Below are 25,159 nucleotides of genomic sequence, written 5' to 3' on the forward strand. Positions count from 1 at the left end.
ATGGAAATAATTTGAATATATATTTTTTAATCTTCGATTGTACGTGTGATCTAACAGGGTCTAGAGTCCACCAGCGGTGAAATCGCTAAACGCTGGTAGCTCGATTCGAGGCAAAAAGGGCTGGCTGCATGGTGTTTAGTGGTTACCCCCATCTAAAACGTAGATACGAGCCAGTTTTCTTTAGAAAGTTCTCCATGAAAGCATCCCTCCTCTTAGGCAGATTACTGTCTAGTGCTTTGCCCTAATCGAGTAAACTAAACCCATCAGGGACTAACAGAATTATGTTCGCAATTTTAAGGCATGATATAACATTACTAAGTAACAAATTCTGTATCACAGTGTATGATGGAATGCGAAATATGAACGTAGAAGCACAATAAGTAAGAAGACCATGGGAAACAACTCCATTTTAATCATGGATATTGATAAGAAATCATGTTTGGGAGTTATACAAATTGGTTCAAATGAACTACCAGAAACTGCAATACATGTATCATAGTGATGAATACTTTCCCTTTACAGATGCTTTTTAAAATTCAAGACCTAAAGGCACTTGGCCTATACCATCAAAGTTTTCCTTTCAAATAAATTAAGGATATGGGAACTTAGCCAACCGGATTAAAAGTAACTTTCTTGTGGGAGCCTCTTCTTATGAGCAGAACAACTAAGATAAATTTATAAAAAGAAATTAGCTAGTGCAGTTACATTTGGTGATAATATACAGTCAACCAATAATAATGGGGGACTCATATCAATTTTATTCTGTTTTTACATAAATCCTTAAATACTTCACTGCTATTTTACTACGTAATTCTATCTGAATAGATCAAAATACATTTTGTGTGCATAGTGAAGTTTTGTACTGCAATTTCAAGTTTAACCACCATGGTTGAATCGTTAAAAACAAAATAAAAATAAAAATAGATTGTGCTGCACTATTGACTTGCAGAAAGAATTGAATTAATTAATCATTAAACTCCCATTACAATCTGAATAATATCTGTAAATTAAAAATTCTAAGGAAAAATATAAAAATAGGTGAACAAATAGAAAAGGGAGTAACTTGAATATCAAAATAAACCTATCCAAAAGTTTTATTTAGTAAATTTCCTTAAAGGGATTTATACGAAAACATATAACAGAAGGTCTGTAGTTTCATGGCATTGTGTTAAGCAATCACGTAAGGCTCTTAGTTTCGAAAAGTGGTGTAGAGTACAATGCAGATAGAAATCTCACCACATCAAATATTTTCAATGGAAAACACAGGCAGTAGCATTCGTGATTCTAATCGTGATAGTGCTGGAAAACACTGAGCAAAATTTGCAATTCAAATTTTGCCTTGAAATAGCTCAAAGACGTCGTTTGGATTAATCATTAAAGTAAACTGCTAGAAGGAAGAAAATAAGAAGCGAGCATAACAGTATAACTGTAGTTAAAGAGTGGTTCCTAAGTTCTATCGGGTTAAATCACATTTCAAGCCAGAGTAAACAGCTAATAAGAACGCTTCCTTTTTTTTAACGAACCATTGTAATCTGAAGATAAATTTCATCAAGGATGTTCGAAAAATGCAGTGAAGAGAATTTTATGCAAAATAACTTATTTTATAGTTAAACGTTGAACTGAGAAAAAACAGTTTACAGTAAGTCATCACAACTCCTATTAAACCCAATTGCTGCTTGCAAGCATCTACTTTTACTGAAGAAATTGGTTTGTTTACTAACCTCTTTCCTAAAATTAATCATTTAAGGTAATTTGAAATTTGTTATTGTCCGTCTACGCAAATAATACATAAAGATGGGCTAATATTGTACTAGAAATAGTTTAGCAGTCATTTTCATTCGTAGGGAAATTGAGTTCTATGAATTTGATAATGGATATGTTAGAGTACAATACGTTCACAAAAAATACTTGCATCTTATGTTCTTCTGCCTGTACTCAAAAAAGCCCTGAACATGCGATAGACATTACATGTTCTTTATGTGACGCTAAATTAGATAAACAAAGGAGATAACATTAATACAAATAGAATAGAAAAATAAAAACATACTTTCAGAGCATTTTAATTGGGAAAAAATCGTCACTAGTGAAATACTGCCAAAGTGTTACTTAAAAATTCATTTTTCAACAGTTTTTAAAAGTAATTTGTTATCTCTAAAAGCGATTGTCTAAATGTTTAACTTTAAAAAAAAAACTTCGTTTTCAAAATTTTTTTCCAAAAGCTTCTAAAAATGTTTCTAAAATTTATTTCATTATTATTACCCCTAATCATAATGCTCGGATTACCCCTAATCATAATACTCGGACGGAATCTCATACACCTCATTTACAGGTAATTCAACGATTTCATTATGACCCTCTTAAAAAAGTTCATCGTATCATGCTTTTGGATTTATTTCTATAAGCGACTGGAAGATAGCTTCTTCTGTCAACAGTACCGCAATTTGAAATTTTTCGTTAATATCCTCCATGTTATTTAGGATAATAATAATATACCCTCCATATTATTTAGGACTCTAATACCCATCTTACATCAATATAACGGCTCTAAACCATCATATATAATATGGCTGAATGAGAGCTGTGGTATATGCTGGTAAATATACAATTTCAATGTGCTTGAAAAGACATTTACGTTATGTACTGTGTAGTAGTCAGTAAGAAGAAAGATATCATTCTTCAGTTAGTTATACTATTTAAAAATATTATATAAAACGAATTTACATTAATCATGTCTTCGATCGCTCTCATAAACCATGAATCTCAAGTCTGAATTTGGGCTATGATATCTGATAGTAAATATGCAATTTTAATATGCCTAACAAAGTCGTTATGAGATATGTAGTTGTGAGTAAGAAGAAAGACATATTTCAGTTTGTCATTCTATTTTAACCCTTTGACGCGCGCTATATTATTTAAAATTTTTTTTTTAACTAAAAACACTGGAAAACGAATATTATGATCCTAGAGACAAATAATATATGAATTTAAAAAAATCTACTTCCGCCCATTAATCTGTGGGTGATGGTTTCGCTGCGAAACCAGCGCACGTCTAGGACTTTGAAACTTACTGAGTTAGCAGGAAAAAACAACTTACCTTTTTCCGTACACATTTCCAATGAATGACGAAATTTGCGAATAAAAAAAAAAAAAAAAAAAAAAAAAAAAAAACTGCATTTAAAAATTGCATCAAATATAAATTTTTTACTTTATTTTACAAAGTATATCATCAGAAAAAAATTATAATTTATGTAATTTTTCTGCAGCAGTGAAAACATAAGAACGTACATAATAAGGAAATTGGGATAAATAGAAAAAAAAAAAAAAAAAAAAAAAACTCAATAGAATATTAAAAAGCTCAGTAATTTTTTAATATCAAAGAATTAAGTTATTTTTTATGGAACTGTTCAAAGCATGTTTTATCTTTTTGGTACATGCACAAGCCAACACGATTTCACGACATTCTGCATTTTATTCCATGTTACATCTGCGATTCTGGAAGGACCTGGTAAATTTATATCATCATTTTCTGACTGATCATCACGGTCATCTTCTATATTTCCATAAGCAGGAGGGAATGGGAGTAAAGGAGTATTTCATTCTCCTTCACTTTCATCCTGAGAGACCACTGATTCTGGATCCGAAGGTAATTCTTCAAGTAACGCTAATGCATCAGCTATTTCTAACCCTTTGCGAGACATTTTGAATCTCAACAGTAGAAAATAAAATATTGGGAAAATATTTTAAATTTAATTAATTTTTTGCGCAATTTCTATTTTTAATTATTCAAAAATATATTTGTAATTTTTTGGAACCACACAAAATAATTTAGAAAATCACAGTACTAGCATAGAGAGCAAGCATGTTGAAAGCAGAGAAAAATGTGTGGAAACGAAAAATATTTTATGGGGGCAGGTGCATGTATTGTTTGGTAATACAATAACTCTGTGATTTGAAAACCCCTTATCTATATCCGGATGAAAATAAACACTTCTATTTCAAAGCAGCAAACATTTCTATAAAGAGCAGTGGTTTCAGGGCGCGACCACAGAGCCTCTAGGGGAATGTGAGCATTGTAACGCAATGCTCTAGTGGGGCAGTGGTCGCGCCTGAAACCACAAAGGAAATACCATAAATATACACAGGTTGTTTATATATGCAGTTTAATTATTGCTGTATTTTTATTGTTTATGATAGAAATAATGATGTGCGATAAAAATTTTTAAATTTTAAGTTATTAATATAAATAAAAGGAAGTTATTTTTTCTCACTGAAAATGAATTTTAAAAAGCATCCGATTTAAAATATTAAGACCTAAAAAATGTATAGTTCTGCAGTAATTTTGCGTTATTTAGAGGTAAAAGATAAGTAATCAATCGGTTTTCACTCAAACAGTTTGGAAACAAGAGCGGGAAAAATTTCGAAAATCGGTGGTTTCAGGGCGCCACCACCGGCCCTCAAAGGGTTAAAAGCCATTAATTAAAACTTAGAAAATTACTGACATTAATTATAACTACAGGTTATTTGTAAACTCTTAACTCCTTTTAGGTCATCGAGCCTTTACTAATAGTTTTTCTATATTTATTTATCCTTTCTTCTTCCTTTTCTTTATTTCCCCCCATACCTATTGATATACATAAACAATTACACAATCGATATTTTACATCCTTTTAAACATTCAATTTTAAGTAAATATGTATTTTGGCGTAATGTATAGTACTAAAGACCTATTTCATCTGCATTTTAATATTTTCAGAAGAGTACTTTGCAGACACTTTAATCCTTTTATTTGAGAACCTGATTGGTGCAGTAAGTAACTGAGCATTTTCCCCCTTCATTATAAATGCGCTTGTAAAATATTTTCTTCCATTGGCTAGGCCAGCCATATATTTCTACAAAAACCTCTGTCCTTATTTTGACTGTTAATTTACTGTTACTACTAAATTTTAGCAGTTTAGTGTACAATTTCAAGTAAGTCGTAAAACGTTTTTTTCACCTATGTTAAATAATATCTATCTATAATACTATTATATAATATAATACAGCATTTCAATCATTTAAGCATTTGATAATACATATCATATGCTTAAATGCTTGAAAGTATTTAACAGAAGTGGTTATATAAAAATAAATTATTTGTGCAAATATGCTACACGTATTTTAATATACGGCTATCATTCTGTCATGGTATTGCATATAATATGGTAAATTTAATGTGTTTCATACTAACAAAAACTTATGCAATTTATTAGGATTTATACTATTTTAATATATCATGTTGAGAATAAATATACTATGCACTTTATTATTTGAAAGTTGTATACTGAAGTATTTGCATTAAAACTCAATTTTCTTATAATAGGCTTTTTCGCAGTTGTGTATATGTTACGGTGAAACATCGAAATCTGGAGAATGTCGACTTTCACCGGTGAATGTCAACATTCACATAGTCTCTTGGTGTATGTCCGAAATATTTTCCAAATACTCTTGTTTCTGACTTACACCGGTGAATGTCGACATTCACCATGTACTAATGGTGAATGTTGAACATATTACAATATTATATTTTCTTCTCCGTAATTCAGTCGCGAATAAACGCACTTGAGACTTGAAATAAGAACTTAAGAACATGAGAACCTAAAACACACAATACATTCAAAATGAGAAAGGAAAATAATAGAAGTTAAAAACTTACTTAATTATACAGTACGTTCTAAATGAGAAAATAAAATAACAGTAATAAAAAACTTACTAAATTATGTGATTAAAATCTTATTTACTGCAACAACTTAAACTATTATGGCACTTTATAACCTCTCTTTTCGACTTTCACCAGAGCATATCTGTGATTGTCGACATACACCGGTGAGGGTGCGAATATACAAGAATGTAGTGCATTATTCGATCTTTCACCGATGTATTTGGTGAATGTTGACATTCTCCGGTGAAAGTCGACATTCTCCAATTTCGGTCTTTCACGGTAACATATGTAGCATTTAAAATATGCTAAAGTTACCCTGTGGAAGAACTATCAAATGTTTTATATGTTTGATATACAATAATATATTACAGAGAACTTTAGTTGAAACATTTGCCTGTAAGTAATTTCTAATTTTAAGTAAGTTTTAGTTGTATCATTTTAAAGTCCTTTTAAAGTCACCTTTTAAAGTCGGAGTTTTGCTAAAAAGAAAAAGGTAGGCAGTCTAATTAGGCCTAGAAGAGTACACAAGTAAAATTTTGCGAAGATAGCACTTATCGTTTTAATTCTGTGGGTGTGCCCAATGTGGCACACTGATTGAATAGAGCATAAAACGAGTGCTGAAACGAGCATTGTTGTCAATGAACTGACCGATGAGATGCGGAGAAACAAAGAATACAGACTCTCAGTTGTCCTAGATTATCGGTGAGCCCGGTCTGGGCACACCTAGGGTTTGCCGTTTGATTTTAGACAAGATTTCAAGGTAAAAATTTAAAACTAATATAGAACAATGAGATTAGCATGCAGCCACAAAATAACATAGAAATTTCTTTACAAACAATTCCTTTTAGACCCTAAAAAAATCTGGAAGATTTCTTTGAAAAATGAGAGTCTTAAAAAACTAAACATGGATAAAATATATGGACTGGTTTGTGTTGAGCTGCCATCTACTATAAATAAAGAAGGTTAAGAGTAACAAATTTCTGTGCGTAGAGAAGGAAATTTTTAGGTGTGTCCAAACTGAACACTTTGTGCCTCAAAGGGTTAAGGACACTTTTATAAAATTATATAAGAGAATAAAGTATATTTTTTAGGAAAATGCAAATGCTTTTCATAAATATGGCTTTGGAGGAATCAGTCCAAAGCTCAGAATCTTGTTCTTTTTAATATAATTGATCTGATAATTTTGAGGCTGGTTCAAAGAAATCTTCATTGAAAGGATTTAAAATTCACTTGACATTCTTAATTAGGAAAGTAATCTTTGAATGAATCTTGGGTATTTTGTATTCTCTTTCTTGTCCTCTTTAAGTTAAAGATAAGAAGTAATGAAGTGTCTCGAGTAGTAAGATAAGAAGTAGTGAAATGTCTCGATCCGATTTCTCTTCTTAATGCATGGTTCCCTTAAGTCTAAATTTCTGGCTTCAGAATAAATTTTGCCAGGCACTTTATAAACATTTAAAGAACTTTTTGTAAGCCTAAATTGAGTTTCTTTCTAGGCTTTGTCTACAAGAACGCAGCAATAGACCCAATTTATATGGCGTTAGAATTCTTTAAGTGCTCCCACACAAAACTGTAACATTCTGCCATGGGCTTTTCTTCATCCGTACAAACACATAACAGTCGGTTCAATCAGTGTTCTTTTCACAATAATAATAATTAAAAGACGTTAAATATTTCCTGCCTTTCTTCATCTTATTGTGACAGAATAGCAGAGTAAGAGATTTATCCTGAGTTTTTTACCCTTTTTTATATTTAGCAATAAAAAGATCAGATCGAAATGCTTAACACATTGGTGCTGTTATTAACCTGGGCAAAGAAAAAAATAATTATCAGTACTGTTCTCAGTTACTGCTGGATACACCAGTGGCCGAGCGTAAAGTTACTGAACACTGGTAATTCGGCCCAAGGTTCGAATCCCGCGAACGAGCTGGCTGCATGGGCGTTTTCGTGGTTTTCCTCCATGTGTAAGGTGTATACGAGCCAGTTTCCCTTAGAAGGTCCTCCACGAAGGCATCCATCCCTCCTCTTAGGCAGATGGCCCTCTAGTGCTTTACCATAATGAAGTAAAACTCAGTTACTGCTAAATCAATATCATCAGCTATATACTTCTTCATTCTTCTAGAATTTGTATTATTTGAGAAGCGAATACTGTTAATTTTTCGAAAGCATTCTTATTCAAACAAATATTTAGAATCTTCACTGAAAGGAACTATCAACGTTTGTATGTTTTTTTTTCTTCATTAGTATTAGCGAATTCCGTAGAAGGCTGTGCTGGCTGGTAATAAATAACGTACAGAGAACCCCACTCGAAAAGGGTACGTCGGGTATTCTCGCAATTACTTTCCCTTTTGTTCAATTAAAAATATAAGCATTTTAAATATTTTGCTTTTTATCGGCATTTATTATAACATTTTGTTGCTTTCCACCATTACTGATACATTTTTCGAATACCGCTAACTAAATCGTCAATCTCCCAGGGATAAGTATGTCACAAGCTGGAAAGCTGTGCTATAAGGTGAATGGCAATGATTTAAATTTTTGTCATATTTAATAATAAAAAGTGAACATCAGTGACTTAAACTTTAATAATTTCTAATTGCATTCCTTACGTCAGCGTCTAGTTTGAAATCAAATAAGGAAGAAAATTTGTATAGACAACTAACTACTCGTTACTTGATGTAAAACGTGTGATCACTAATTTATATAATCATTGTATGAAAATGAAATAAAATTAGCTTTTATTTGACCTTTGCCATTTTCATAATTAATGCATTAATTCATTACAAAGTGTTTAGAAATAGCTACTTAAATTAGTTTTTCCGAAATTTCATCCCCCAGTTTTCAGGTACTTATCCTCCAATATTTAATGGAATTATTAAAATAATATTTAGTTTAGGAATTAAACACTACTTTGATTTTTTTCTAAAGTTCAATATAACCTTCCAAGTTTATAACTGAAGGGAATATCTTAATTTAGCTGTCAAAGTATAATTACTTCGATTTATTAACGTAATTTTTAATTTTATATTTCGACTAGTTCAAGTATAGTCTCTGAGTTCTGGGTGAGAAATAACTCTAAATGACACGCTTTTGGTTTAGAGATTTTTGATAATATGGTATAGAACCCAAAGCCTGCTTTGTATGAGATGCTAAGATGGTAATGTGATCCTAGCAGGCTTTCAAAGAGAAAATGGAGCTTACTTTCATTAGAGAAAAAGAAAAATATGAATTCAATCCTGTTGTTAACTCGTTTCTTTGCAGGAAATTCAACTTGGGCGTAGTTACCAGAATTTCGTCGAGCTAGTGACTTGGCCACTGATGTATGTTGAGTATCTGTAATAAATAAACAAAGGAATTATATCAATGCTTTCATTTGAAAAGCGATACACCTTGGCATATATGGAAACTCAAATCATTTCTTGAAATCTTTTAAGAGATTCTAAAAACTAACCAAAAAGTGTATTTTTCAGCTCTCTTTATATGCTAATGTCATAAAATTTAAAGATAAGTCAAAAGTTGATAATTTTCTCTCTTTAAGCTTTAAACGTTAAGCTGATTACTGATCGATTCATAATAAATAAAATAAATATTACAAAAACATTAATGAAGCTTGTGTAAATTAATTCAATCCAAAATTAGAAACTAAATGGCTTTTATTCTTGAACTGTAAAAATGCTGTGCAACATTGGAAGTTAATACGAAGCGTGTTAGGCCAATGGGATAATTTACGGAACCAATGTATTGTCACTAGTTGAAACAATGATTTAATTTTCGTGCCATATAATCTAGACTTAGTTGTCTGCAAACGACTGCTGATAAATGTTAATAAGATTTGTAACCTTAAGGACTTTAACAGGCCGTGTCATATTTCCTCAGAGTCTGCTATACTTTTAGTTTAGCATAGATTACTTTGCAAAAATATCAGTGCTTTGGATTTTCACAAGATATTAGTTATAGTGTTAGTAAAATGCAATACTAGTACTTCAATAGTTTTACATTATGAATACAATTTAAATGCTCGGTAAGATCTTGTTAGAAATTTCCTTGAAGTAACACACATCATATATTATAGCATATATTATATCTTGATATGACATACAACATATATTAAAGCATTAACTAAGAAACGTCACCACATTTTATCAATGGTTTGGTAGTACGAAACAGCCGTTTCTGCGCCATAATTTCAAACTCGCAGGTGCAGTAAGCAGCGGTCCTTGGGTGGATTGCGGACGAGCCCGCAGCCAAAGGCTCAGATAACTGATAAGGGAAAAAGAACGAGAAAAGAGAGATTTTTTTTATATTAAAAGTCTACTTTCCGACTTTAATTTCCTTAAATTTTGGAAATAACTTTGCATTCCAGATACCTTACCATATAACAGTAATACGTTTATTCGAACCCAATTCAGTTCCAATCTAATTCACTAGCCAACTTCACTTACATTCTATTTTATAATCACCCATACTACGAATTTTATGAATTAAAAATATAATACTTTATTATTAATTATAAATATCATTGATATACCTAAAACTTCTGTTCAAACCCATCTTACGGTATATTTGTGATAAGAAGAAACTATCATGTGTTTGCAACGTCCTTCAATATTTCCGGCTATTAGTGCTTATTTCACAAATTTTCTAATCCATTACAAAATATACTTGACAGTTTGACTACGCGAAAATATCAGTGCTGTGCATTTTCACAAGATAGTAGTTATAGTGTTAGTAAAATGCAATACTAGTACTTTAGAGGTTAGAGGCGATGAGGTTAGAGGTTAGAGACAATTTAGAGGCGATGTACTTTCACATAAAGGATTTTTTAATTAGGTTATTATGCTAATAACAATATTCTGTGCTAAATATGCCTAAACACATAGATTCAGAATGTTCTTTTGACCTAATGTGTGGCATAAATTTCATTCGCGAATGCCGATTTTTATTAATTTATTTACTATTTCATTTTCTTATGAATGAAATTTTGTTCAAGACATAGAGGGGTTGGACAAAAATATGAAAACACTTTTAAAAAACATGTTTCTTTGCTTAATATGGTGTAGGAAACCCGTTGGCATCCAAAACAGCTTGCAGTCTTCTCGGAATGGATAAATACAGTTCCTGTAATTTTCCAAGGGAGTATTATACCATTCTTCCTGCAAAACGGTGGCAAGTTCAGATAACGATGTTGGCGGTGGATAACGAGAACGCACTTTCCGTTCCAATGTAGACCACAAAGGTTCGTTAATATTCAGGTCTGGTGACTGTGGTGGCCAGGGGAGATTGGACAACTCATCCTCGTGCTCAGAAAACCAGTCCTGGACAATGTGAGCTATGTGAACAGGGGCTTTGTCGTCTTGGAAGGCACCATCACCATCGGGGAACAAAGTTTGTACCATGGGATGAACTTGATTGGCCAAAATGTTCACATAAGTCTTGGCAGTCATGTGCCCTGACACAGTTATCATGGGGCTAGCAGAGAACCACGATATGGCTGCCCAAACCATAACAGAACCCCCGCCATGTTTCACTCTTGGCAACAAGCAGTCTGTATTATAGGCTTGAGATGGCGTTCTCCAGACCTAAACTAGGCCAGAAGTGGGAAACAATGTGAAAGAAGACTCGTCAGACCATATTACTCGCTTCCACTGCTCTATAGTCCAGGCTTTATGACTTAAACACCACCTTTTCCTGTTACGGGCATTAGCATCACTGATGAGTGGCTTCTCAATTGCAGCACGGCCAGCAATTCCCTGTTCATGAAGCTCCCTTTTAATTGTTTTGGTACTCACAGGGTTCGGTAACACAACATTCATTTCAGCAGTAACTTTTGCAGCTGTGGTCTTCTTATTTTTCGTCACAATTGCCCTTAATGATCGTCTGTCACGATCACTCAGGACACACTTTCGTCCGCGCTGTGATTTAGAAGATGATGTTTTTCGCTTTTCAAATATGCGGAATAAATCTTCGATACAGTACCTCTTGAAACACTAAACACCTCGGCTACCTTGCTTACGGAAACACCTACTGTACGTGCTCCAACAATTTGCCCACGTTCGAAGTCTGTTAACTCTGACATAATGCAATGACAACCTCACATAACAGTACTCCGACAACAACTGAACTGTTTAGCACATTTACGAAGTTGTATAGGTGGCGTCAGTAGTCAAAAACGCCAGCGCCACCTACATATTTCATTAAAATCAATCTTTCTTTTCAAACATGCATTTCACAAGGTATTTCCATATTTTTGTCCATCCACTACATACCTTTACACTACATATCATTACCGATATACATATATTTACAGAACGAATCAAAGACAGAGTATGAGATAGTTCACCAAAATCTACTACAATCTACAGAAAATATATATACTAAATCTACAGAAATATACTAAATCTACAGAAATATACTAAATCTACAGAAATTTTTTCACAAAATCTTCATCATATCCTCATCAAGATTAATGCATATAGAATATTCCTTACTAATACCCATTTAATGAGAAATAACCTCTTTTCAGTACATAAATAAGGTTTCATTTTATTATAATTTATACATACAAATTTTTGTTACCACGCATTTTCGAGCCACGCATTTCGAGCAACCTTCCACGCATTTTCGAAAACTGTAATTTAATTAATATTCCTAAATGTTAAATTTTTTCAAGACAAAATTCCAAAGACTATCTATTTCATTCAAAGTTTCCTACGCTATATATTGCTTTAGTAAAGAATACTCGAATTAGAACTCTTTTCTTAACATAATATTAAGAACTAAATGCGAAATCAGCATGTTTCTCTGTAGAATATTTAACGTTTTATCTAAATGAGGTTAGAACCTTTACCGAATTTACCCAGAATTCCCAAAAAGTTTAAAAAACATGTTATAGGAAGGAATTATATTCTCCTAAAAATTAGTCATAACAGATCCTTATCGGCTTCAGATTTACTATCTGTGGGAAAACCTGAAGTTTGCTTAATCTAGCCTTATCAGCATACAGATAAAAATCATGAATCATTTTGTAGTACAATTAGCCCTTTGGATACATTAAATTCTGATTCTCCTAATTTTCATTAACTTTCAATTAGGATTTTCAAAAGATAAGTATATTTATGTTAAATATTATTAGATTAGTCCCAAGTGTTATAGGGGGGAAATGCAATTAAATATCCAAGGTTCACGTAATCACCACGCATTATAAATAAATAAGTAAATTACACTCACTAGATGTAGTAAAACGTTGCCAATATCTAAATCAAATGTAAAATTTTGTAATGCATTATTATGAGATCTGCGTAAGATATCAGTAATGCCCATAGCCCCGGTGAGGAAGAAAAAAACAAAGGACTTTTTCATTAGTCTATAAAGAGTTTAATTCGACATTATTAAGGACTGATAGAAAAGATTTGGAATCTGTATTATTCTTTAAAATGTAATATATATTTATTCACAAATATTTTCTTAAGTAACTCATGAACTCATAATGTCCAGTAATGCGCTATTTAAAAACATAGCTTTGAAAATTTAAAAATGCGAGAGTCGAATTGCTCTTGATATATGTGCAATGAATTCTAAAGTAATGAAAAACACTGCAAATTCACCTGATAGTAAAATTATTTTTAATAAATACTAAAAGAGTTATTAAAGGTTATTTTTTCGGAATTTCCGGATTAATACCTCTAGGGACAGTAAATCATAAAGCGTTCTAGACAACCCCCGCTACAGGTCGTAGAAGAGAAACAAAAATCCATTGCGTGTCGTTGTTTTCCCAAGACAAAAATACATCAAAGAGGACGCTGTATCCACCGACGATGGTGCCAGAATTGGGATGAGAATCATCATATGTGTGTGTGTGCTATTGTTTTGAGTCCTCTATTCTATCCGATGGGGTGACTTTTGGTTTCCTTACTGGTAAAAACTGAAGGATTAAAAGCAACTGTTAGGAAGATACGTGATTTCATGTTAAATTGTTTGTCATAAACTTAAAGGTTATTTTGAGTTTGAATAGTAAGACTATATTATGTATTATGGGATGATAACGCTTGGATGACAAGTGGTTCTGTTTTTTTTTAGCTCTGGAAATGCGAAAAAAGCTCATATAATTTATTTAAGTGTTATTTATATTTAAAATTTTGGTATGTAAAATAAATTTTAAGAATAACAAGTTGCATCCGTATATTTAGTTATAGTAATTATCAGTAAGGTTTTTGTTTCTCTTGGCTTTATATATTACTTTTGTTACACTCCTCAAACAATAAGCAAAAAAGTCAAAATACGTAATAAAAAACAAAAACTATTTGATAGAAAAACTTGAAGATGATCACAGAGGTTGGTGTGACATTACTAGACCACATAAGCTAACAATAAAGTAAAAACATATAAATAATACTTATTACGACAATCCATCGCGAGAGACCAAATGGGTCGGAAGAATGTGCAATGTAAACAACATGATAATAACGGACTTGGTAACTCTGTAGATGAAATACATGCTTGACAACGGCGAGGCAACCTGGCAATAGTGTCTTTAATCGCTTGTGACAGTAGCGCCTATTCTTGTAGTAATGCATGTCGGAGCTTGTGGTAGGTGCCTGGAGGCACACTGAGACTTGCTTTTTCTCGTCCGAACATGGGCACACATGCTGTGTGGGATTCAAGTCCAGTGATCTAGCAAGTCTCGGCAAATGTGGAATGGTTTCCTGTTTCAGATAATTCAACACCACTGGATCTCTATGCGTTATCGTTCATAAATTTCGAGTCAGTACGCATTGCAGCGATAAACGGAAGCACAAGGAACGAAAGATAAAAGGAAGTGTGTAGGATTTTATCGCGATGTCAGACTGCTGTGATGGAACCACCAGTACCCTCATGGATGTTGGTGCAACCGTTCGTTGCTATCCCAGCTCATACAAATAAGCTTCGTCCTCTGTAATTGTCTATTTCGACCATATCTGAAGGTCGAAAGTGACAGTTCTCGCCGTATCATTGCCCTTCGGGAATCGTTCTGAATATTAAATAGGGACCCAGCCGTAAAACGTACGTGGCCCCACTGCTCTGGTGTCCAACTGCGATGTTGAATGGACCAATTCAACAGTTCTCTGACATGCGATGTAGACAAAGAACACAAACAATAGGTCTTCGAGAGTACATTCATCTTCATGCAGTCAGTGCAACACAGTTTGAAGGGATATTGGCCGTCCTGCAACACCAAAAAGAGGCGAAGCCAGGTGTCATGCTGTTAGTGATCTACGGCGTCTAGTACATAGCAACACGAAGCGATCGGCTGCCGTTGTGCTAATCGTCCGGTGTCCAGAACCATGTCTTTTACACCAGTTCTGATCCCTTTGGTAACGATTTCACAGCTTCTTGATGACTTCACGATGCACATTGAGCTTCCCCGCAACAGCGTATTGTCTTGCACCAGTCTGCAACATGCCGACAGCCCTCCAACTCATTTCATCGTAGAAATGGTCTCTGAGTAATGTTTTCCGCTTTGGTTATTTCAAATTACACGGAACTATAGCTACTTTCGAACTGATGCATAAATACGACTTGCTGCATTTTAAGGTGGTGTGGTGTGGCTGCGAGATTGCGTTTTGTGCTAATTTTGGTTGCTTATTTCCATTCGACGAAGCAACCTGTAATGCAAATTATATATTTTAATTCCCCTTCTCCCATTCTTATCTTTTCTTTTAGCCTTTGTTCCTTATTTTTTTAGCACGAGTGTATTTCATTATATCGCCTTTTATGAAAAGGGAAGCAGGCCGAACTTGTCTTTTTGGCCGATGAGTTAGGAAAAGAGGTTTCCCACGCTTTAAAAATAATTGAGCTAAAAATATCGTCCTGGAAAATAAGAACTATAAAGAAGTTGTAGTTAAAAAACTATTACATTATAACAACTATTTCCAAAAAGAAAGAGAATGGAAAATTGAGTTAACACAGGGATAGTTACAGATAGAACGCGAATGGATTTAGACATGAGGCAGAGAACCATAGTTTGAATTCTGAAAGTTCAAATGATTTAGCAACGAGTTCCAAATTTGTAACTTCAGACGAATTAATTTAAACAATAAAATTGATAACTGTTCCGACAAAACCAGAGAGAATTATTTTTCCAACAGTTTAGAAAATGCTCTTGCTAGCGAAAAGATAATGGATAACTTAAAGTGCAAAGTTCTGATTTGTTTATTAGGAGACAAGGCCGCTTATCCTTTAACTTATTTAGAGGAAAAGTAATAGGAGTATTATGAAGCATTGAAAACTACAGTGCTTTGGTAATATGAACCATCATCTAAAGCTCGCGTGGAAATTTTTAAACGGGTGTAAAGAAACCCGAAGGAAAATTTATACTCAGTTTGCTAGCAAATTAAACTCTGTCTGGAGTTATTACTGTAAACTGAGAGGAGCGATGGATCTGGAAACTGTCAAACAGCTAGCTGTTGATGATAGATTAACGGAAACACCCGATACGGAAACTGCTACTAATATTAGTAGTATGCAGGGAGAAAGTTGGTGGAAACCAAAAGATTTAGCGAGAAAGTGAAACATTTTTTCCGGCAACAGAGAAATGTCATGTAGAATGTTCTAGGAAAGAAAACGGTATTAAAGACAGATTATCACCAGACACAAGTTTAAAGTAAAGCCAAAAGAAAACTATAAACTTTGTTCAGACAAAGCAATCTTCAATATTGTCAAAAAAGAGTCAAATTAGTCTCTCCTCAGAAAAATTTCGCATGTTAGAAGTGTGTGTCAAAGGAACATTTTAAAAGCTGTTGTGCGCAAAATAAGGATGGTAAGGACTAATTTGCGAAGGTGAATAAAACACGGGAGATAGATGAAAGATAAATTAGCGAAACTGAAGGAAATAGAGTTATTGTTACTAAAGCAAGTTGTTTTGGAAAGGAAATTTCTAAATAATCAATAAAACAGAACTATGCAAATTAGATAGAGTATAGGTTAGTATAAACGGTCAGATAAGTAATGCATTAATTGATTCGGGTAGTGAAATAACCGTTCTAAAGCAAAATATAATTTCAGAGTTTAGATACGGAAATAGTTTGCCAATTAGTGTGAAAGGAATCTTTGGACCCCTGAGAAAGAGCGAGCTAGTAAAATTATCTTTAGCACAAATTAATGGAAACAGTGCTAATGCTGTTCATCAGGCGATAAACTAAACTTAGACTAAAGGCTTCGTGCAGTGGAAGTCTAGTTGAAAATGTTTTCATACCCCTACAGGTTTTAGATATGTCACAGGGCAAAAACGACTGTATATTTTCGCAGTTTAGCAGAGAAGAAAGGAACATTTCAACAAGAGCAAGAGTTCTTCGGTGTTTAGGGTGACAGAACCACACTAGGAGAAGCTAGAAACAAACATACAAAGCCATAGAATGTTATCACAGATACAGAGGGCACTTAGAAGGGGAAGCAACGAATTTGGCTCAGGCAGAATTTGGGGGAGTTTTGGCAATAGCAGAAGCAGAGCATTGACCTATTTAAAACGTGAGATAAAAGGAAACGTGGGATAAAGGAAACTGTTTTGCGAGGGAATGTTTTTTTTCATTGAGACAATTTCATTGAGACAAAAGTGTGGAGCAATCAGTCGCCCCTAAATGTAGAAGAATTAAAATTCTAGATCCCGCGCATGAGTCAGTTTTTGGAAGACACATAGGAATTAAAAAATAGAGAGAATTCGTTATTCTTTTTGTTATGAAAATATAAACCAATATGTCGAAAAATTCTGTGAATCAAGAGAAAACTGTCAGTTAACTAAGCCAGTGAAGGTAAAAGATAGGGTGCCAGTTATCCCAATGGCGAGACTAGGGTTACATTTTCAGATCTCCAATTTTGACTCTGACCTTTAGGGGATTTGACGAAAGAGAATTCGCCAAATATTGTTCGGTGGAGCCAAGTCGAAGAAGCGGCTTTGAAGAAACTGAAAGCTATTGTGCATCAGGTAACATCATTAACCACATCTGATTTAAATTTACCATTTCAGGCGCACTCGGATGCATCAAATGTGGCATTTAACTGTTGTCTAACTCAGAGAAATGAGAAAGGTATCCTAAACCAATTAATTTTGCGTCCCAAAAATTTTCTGGTGCTCATAGAAACTGGACGAGTATAGAAAAGGAGATTTGGCAGTTTTATCCGGGCTCAAGAACTTCGATAAGCGGATTTTTGGGAGAACAGTAGAAGTCATTACGGACTACAATCCCTTGAAGTATCTCATCAAATCACGCTCAGGAGTCCAAACTTGACAAATTGGACTCTTTCTCTGTAAAAAGTGGCATTTAAAAACTACACATCTTCCAATAGGGCAATATCAGGCCGCGGATGCTCTGGCTCGAATAATAATAATAATAATAAATGTATTACATGAACACATTTCATGTTTTTAGCTCCTTATCAAGGCAATATATTTAATCTAATTTGCATCAGTAAATAAAATGTTTTGTGTAACGTAGAGTGTATTTGTGTAAACATATTCAGTCCATTCATAATTTTCTCAAGGAAAACTTATAAGGAGACTTTTGTATCAAAGGCCAGATTGTTTTCTTTTGTTTGCTGGTATTTGGGGAGGGATTATATATAAATATGTAGCAAATTAATTTATCTCCCGGCATATGGTCCATTAGAGGAATGAAAAATATTTTAGTAATCCAGTCAGTCATCAGGAACCTTTTGAAATTTCTGATCAACTCAGATGTGAAAATGAATGAATTCTTTAACTCTGTTTCTGATGAACGCTTTGGAAATTAGTCTTAAGAAGCAAATTTCCATCTTAGTAGGAGCGTGTAATGCTGCCCATAGCCCCAGTGAAGAAGAAAGTAAAAGAAGAGCGTTTTCACAGCGTATCTTTAAAGTTTAATTCTAAGTTGTGGAAGGACTGAAAAAAAGGATTTACTACACGCAGTATTATTTAAAATACAATTCACATTTATACAGAAATAGTCTCTCAAGTAACTCATGACCCCAAAATCTCAGGTAACGTGCTATTCGCAAATAGCACGTGCTATCTGTATCACTTACATAGAATTTTCAATTCTACACCACACACGTCATCAGCCTTTGCGTAGAATTTTCCATTCCATAGCAATTAACCAGACCAATTTAATTTAACCAGAGCTTCCTCAGAACTATCACTACCGAATAACATCATATTTATTATTTATATTATTGCTTACAATTAAACATTACTTAACTCCTAAACCAAGCGTAAGTACTTTGTTAGCATTTTCTTTTCCCTCCCTCTCTTCAAAGAAAAAATTTCCTTCAATACCATAACAAAAATTATTATAACGATTATATTATGATATTGAAGAATCATGTAATACTCTTGTCTTGTGCAACAAAAAGGTCGAATAATGGATTTATTACTTTAAAATGATAATAGGAAAGCTGATATCCCGCATGAGGGCTAAATCTTAAAATCCTTCTAGGCTATAGAATTTTATGCATAATTTTCTACGGGCGCGAGTCTGCCAGATTCTCATGAATAATAATCCACACTTTCCAGAGTTCAGAGTTAATATCAAGTAAAAATTCAAAGCTTGTATTTCCATTTTAATAGAAGTCGGAATAACTTAATTAACAGATGATTGAGAAACATATTTCTAATTAATCATGAACAAGTTTTGGTTTGCCAGTAATTTATAGTGAATTAAATACGGTGCATACATTTAAAATTAGGCTAAAGAGCTACCATACACATATACGAGTATGCTCCTAACGAAGAAATTTTACATAGCCAGACATTTCAGTCACTGGCAATGGAACTGGAGAAGACCTACTATAGTTTGGCGGCTTTAACCATTCATCTATTGTCAGCCTAAAGAACAAAGGTTAGATTAGGTAAGGTTAGGTTAATTAAATATGACAAACCTCACGATGCCGATATGTTTAAGAGAAAGAATGCTTTCGTGGCAACCGCTCTAAAGGAAGAAACTTTAAGTAAAGAGGTCAGATTTTGATTTGCATACGTCATTTTTCCAAGATAAATGCTAATAAGTGGTTACAATTTCTTAAATTTTACAGGTGAACTTAAGTTTAATATGTAGTTTACAAAAGAAACAAGAAGGGGGAGGCGTTAGTTTATGATGAAAGAAAAGAGATATCTGTCAGATTCTTTAGAAACAAGTAGAAAAATTACCTAAAATGTATACCTGTCTAGGATAGAATTTCGGATAATTTAAAAAACGTGGTTCACTACATTTTCTGTTCACTAATGCGGTTTAGAAGATCCACGACATGTGAAAAACTGCTTTGATACTACATTATAATGGCGGTGTTTATGTAGAATTCAGATACGAATTCTCATATAAATTGTATGTGAATTGTTTTTCTGAGTTTTCAGCTGTGAACCAATTCTAGTGCATATAAGTGTTAAGGCCTCCACAGCTCTCCTTGATTACAAGTACATTTTTGAACAGAAACCTATATCTATTATTCAAGATAAGAAACCACGCACACAGAAGCAATAATTCAAACTATGCACCTAAATGTTACGCATCAGAATATATAAAAAAAATATATTTTCTAGTTTCTAGTATAATTAAACAATGAACTGAAATCTGTCTGTATTGCAAATTAATGCTCAGTGTAAAATACTACATGTGAATTAACGTGAAGTTTTATAACCCTTTCCTGCGGTATCTCTTAAACAATGTAAGAAAAGAAATCTGGAGTTAGTGGGTATTTTAAAAATCTCTGACGTAAAGAGACATACTTTAATGAGATTTTAAAGCTTCAGGAAATTACACTTGTTAAAAAATTGATCCGAAGAAGAATGTAGAGACATCAGGTTATTTCAAAGCAGGAGAGAGGAAAAATGAACAATGCCGTCACTGGGATTCGAACCACGGACCTCTCAATATCCACCGAACATTACACCACGAAAGAACTACCTTATAAAAAGAACTACTTTATAAAGAACTACCTTATAAAGTAAAGAAAGGAAATGCGCCTGTTTTTTAAAAACTTAGTTATAGAATAAAATTCGGAATATTAAAATAACTAAATTATAGCTTCACCGAAAAAAAAAATTATAACTTTGTTTTGCTTATTATTATAATTGAAATTGAAAGATTTAATGCAACAATAAGTAACTAATCGCAGCTTATACTAAATAGGATTCTCGCCTCAATTCTAAAATATCCTTTTAATTGGAGAATGACTTAACTAAATTCGCAAATGCTAAATTTTTAAGATAACGAAGAACAAAGAAAAAATTTTGAAACTTAAGTTCTGTTTCCAGATTTTATAACGAAGAATAAGGTCTTGACCTGTGCATGAAATCCTTGCTAGTCAGTCGAAATTTAGCCAAAACTGAAATGTTTTCTCTAATTTATGCCGAAGTTAAAAACTATTTCTCATGCAAAAGTTTATACTTTTGCATGAGAATATTTTTATGTGTCACAATTGCAATATTATGACACATAAAAATTATTTTTTATGTGTCATAATGCTTCAAAATTGCTATATTTATTACATAATACGGCAACGTGGGGGATGATACACAGGCGTCCAAGGCACACTTCCTGGCTAAGAGTCTGAGGGGCATCCTTCGCGACTAAGGGTCTGCGAAGCACCCTTGATAGATTTATAAACATAATATCATATATTTTTGAAAATTAATTCATCTATTACGTTCCGTTTTTTCGGCGCTCAAATTTTTATTGTTCGTGATATAAAATTATAGGTGAATTTTGTAAAGAGAATTACTTCTATTTAATATTTTGTCCCCATTAAAATACTCGTATATGAAAAATTACTATTTTCTTTTAGTTCATTAATTATTATATCAGTTTAAAAAAACCCTATTTTTTACATAAATAATTCCTTACTTTTTTATTTCCATCTTTTTTGTCTAAATCACGCCTTGTCAATCAAATTATTTAATAGAAAAATCGTTTCTTAAAAATGAAAATCACTCCTTCACTTCCAAAAACTCTGTTTCGTCAAATGGTCGAAAAAATTCAACGATTTTGTCAGAAGCTCAAAAATTAAATTAAAATCTCGTGGAAACGGTTTTAAAAGATTTTTTATCTTCTAACTGACGGAGCCAGTAGCAAACTTCTGAGATTTTTATTTTGCTCTTTAAGCGAAAGTAGAACTTTTTCCACTTTAAATATTAAAATATCTGAGTTCAACTTTGAAAATTATCGCCGCCTCACATTATACTGTTGAATTAGTGTTCGCGCAAAATTTGAGTTCTAAAACTGTACGGCAAAGTCTTGATGGTAATGAAAACCACCATGAGCGAATTAAGTGAAAGCTTATAAAAATGCAGTTTTAAAATAAGCAGTAAAAATGTCATCTAAGTATTTTTTTTATCTTTCTTGTTTTAAAAGAGGACAAAGAGCTTTATAATCTGTAAAAATTGTAACCGAGTTAATATTATATCTTAAAATTTTAAAATAAAAGACGTCAGAAAAATAAGGAAATCAAGAAAGTGTTCAAAATGCACTGAAAATGAGAGTTTACATTAAAAACTGCGCATGAATTACATTTAAAAATATATTTCCGTTGTATTTGATGATGAAATCAGTAAAATTTAAGCTTTTATTTTGTTCGTTAAGCAAAGATATGTGCAAAGCATTTTTGAACATTAAATTTAGAAAATTCTAATTCGAATTTGGAAACCAGATCGCTGCACCATACATATTGCTATACAAAAACAGTGTATTACAAAATTTAAACTTTACAGCTTATCAAAAAGTTGTTTAAAAATCGATTACAAATTTTTGACTGTAAATAACAACACCATGAGCGAGGTAAACAAAAGCTTATAATAGTAATAATAAAAGCTTGACTCTCATAAACCATTACGAAAACTTTCAGTACAATCTGTAGCAATAATAGAAAAAATTTTAAAAAGGCAGAGATAATATTAAAATCCAAAACGATTCATGATGATTGTTGACAGGGGCTTATGGGTAAAGGGATAGGTGAGACTTCTGAACGGGTCCAAAAGACAAAATTCTTTCATGTCTAATTTTTTCCCTTTTGCTAACAGCAGCTGTGATCATTTTTATGGTAACAAAAAACTACCAGCCCAAATCAATACTCTGACCTCATCCTTATAACTGTTCAGTAATTGGTTGGACTTGAATTAAATTCAGTAATTGGTTGGACCATGAATATATGAATGAAAAAGGATTTTCAGCATTTAAACTATCATTTTACTCATTAACAGTCATGGGCCCAAGATATGCACCTAGGAACTTGAAAGGCAGAAAAAAATCTAGTTTGTTAATGCCTTAGATGAAACAGAACTTGATTTCTGTTTCCTGAACTTGGTGTTTAAATTACTGTTCAAATACATTAAACTGATTTTTAGCTTAATAGCTGACAGTCTTTCAGAATGGCATGTTTATACGACAGTTTTTTCTCGGCAGATAAACATGGAGGATATTTTGGAAGCTCTCTCACTGATTCCTTGTGTTCTAACGCTTTGTCTTTTGTCTCTCAATAACAGTGCCAGAAGCTCCCTCTTATTGAAATCCTCTAGCTACCCAAATCTTCGCGCTTTTTCACCTTTAATAGAGGTGCCATCTTTCTATGTGTCAAATTTACTCAAGTCAAATTTCATTCTATTTCAATTTTAAACGGCATAAGAAAAATTGTCAAGTTAATTTACATTTAAGAAGGACGAAAAACCACATTTGACATATATTTTTTCCACGTCTCTTTTTAAATTTTTGAAAATAATTTTTAAAAATATTTCAGCAGCGTTTTTAATTACAATATGTAGAGTAAGGAAGAAATATCAGATTTATGTACATTACTTGAACAAAAATAACATTTTCCTTTTGTCGCAATAGTTTTGCGTTATTGGAAATTTAGTTTTCGATTTCAGTAATTCTTTCAATCTCTTGGCTTCAAGAATCTGGCAACTAGGAACTTTTCAGTTACATTATGCAATATTGTCCATTAGCAAAGAGTATCATGAACTATACCATTGTGCAGTCTGACAAAGTGAACCTAGATTTGTTATAAACAATTCTGAGAGTTAAGTTTATTAATAAGAAAACGCACACTAAGAATGTCTACTTAAGGGAAGGGATAAAAGTGAAGGACGTTTTAAGGATTCAACAGCTGGTAGGATTTGAGAGTTTGCAAATCTGGCATCGAAACAGACTGTTGCCCAAAATCATGACACTGCCACTTCTGTAAGAATTGAACTGCGTGGTCTAATCTTAGGCATCAAGTCATAATACACCTTCAAGTCGACAAACAGATAAAACAATTAGATGTGAGTACTTTGTACGGGCTTCTTTGAAACGCGAAATGAATTGGCCCTATCATTTCCTTCATACATATTCTTAGATGTGTCATAAGATGTGCCCGAGAGTCTCCCAGCCCTCTTTGCCTAATAGCAACCTCTCGTGAGGACTTTCGGCTCGCCGCATATTTAGAGTTTCCCCCATGCCTCACAGACACTGTACATTTACAAACATCCTTGCCTTCCTCGGGATTCGAAACCGAGCCTTTCAGTACGGCAGTCAGCGTCGCTAAACACTCTGCCAGTTGGGCGACTTAAGAGGTTATTCGAGCGTTTAATTAGAAACACAAGAAGTAAGGCATGAAAGGAGACTTACATTCTTAACTTACTGTATTGTTGAAAAGTGCTTCTTTACATAATTTTTCAATGATGCTTTTAAGCGAAGCATTCTACAATGAGACCTTTGAACATTGTTTACTATAATTGTTTAAAACTGCATCCACCAATGGTAATAGATGCTTTCCAAAGTCGATGCAGTTTCAAATATGACAGGTATTTATTGCGTCGTACAAGCCTAATAGATATTCCAGCTACGAGGTCCTTATCAGAGTCAAATAGATTTAAATAATTAACTCCCTTCAGATAGGCTTGATAAAATGTGAGATTGGGATTGCCAGTGGGCTGGACCACAATAGCCAGTCCATCGCGCCCAAAAATAACATGCTGATAATTGCTAACATCAGTGTTGAAATAGGGTAGTGCAACAGTATGATGAACCCACGCTTACTGTTATTATTACTTCGTGCGTTAACATTTTGCATATACATATTTGTAAGTCTGTTGTGTCTAAATATAACTATCAAGATGCATTTTTAACAACTCTTTTATATGTCTGCACCTTGCTATCTAGTTTTCTTTAATTTCAGTCCCATAAAAATATATTATTCTGTTTTATGCATATTTTACTGTTTAATTTACTGTTATCATTTTATAATAACTCAATCATCACACTGCTTGTATAATATCAAATTTGCATTAGATATACGTACTATTTGCACAGCATCGTGTTTTCTTGTATTTTCTCTCCTCATTGTTTCATTAGCATGCATTCTCAGCTCTCATATATCTGTCTGTAAGTAACCCACCATATTCCTCACAAATACCGCTCCCCCATTTTTACCTTCCGCCAGCTTGTATATACAGGTAAAGGAGGTAATAGTTTCAAACCAATCATTCAA

The 25,159-nt window shown here is 33.2% G+C and overlaps 2 protein-coding genes across 2 annotated transcripts in view; one reads left to right on the forward strand and one right to left on the reverse strand.

Annotated features, from left to right (window-relative positions):
- LOC118182177 (uncharacterized) overlaps positions 1–9,007 on the reverse strand; it is a 314,256-nt gene extending 305,249 nt beyond the window's left edge. The window contains exon 1 of the mRNA XM_035351500.2: positions 8,897–9,007. The gene's annotated coding sequence lies outside the window, so the exon portion shown is untranslated. The remainder of the gene's footprint in view (positions 1–8,896) is intronic.
- LOC118182178 (potassium voltage-gated channel protein eag-like) overlaps positions 1–25,159 on the forward strand; it is a 569,898-nt gene that overhangs the window by 170,136 nt on the left and 374,603 nt on the right. The gene's annotated exons all lie outside the window — the stretch shown is intronic.

This window comes from Stegodyphus dumicola, chromosome X1, assembly GCF_044657685.1.
Source record: "Stegodyphus dumicola isolate Sdum_Otavi_A_Nest chromosome X1, ASM4465768v1".
Taxonomy (NCBI): domain Eukaryota; kingdom Metazoa; phylum Arthropoda; class Arachnida; order Araneae; family Eresidae; genus Stegodyphus; species Stegodyphus dumicola.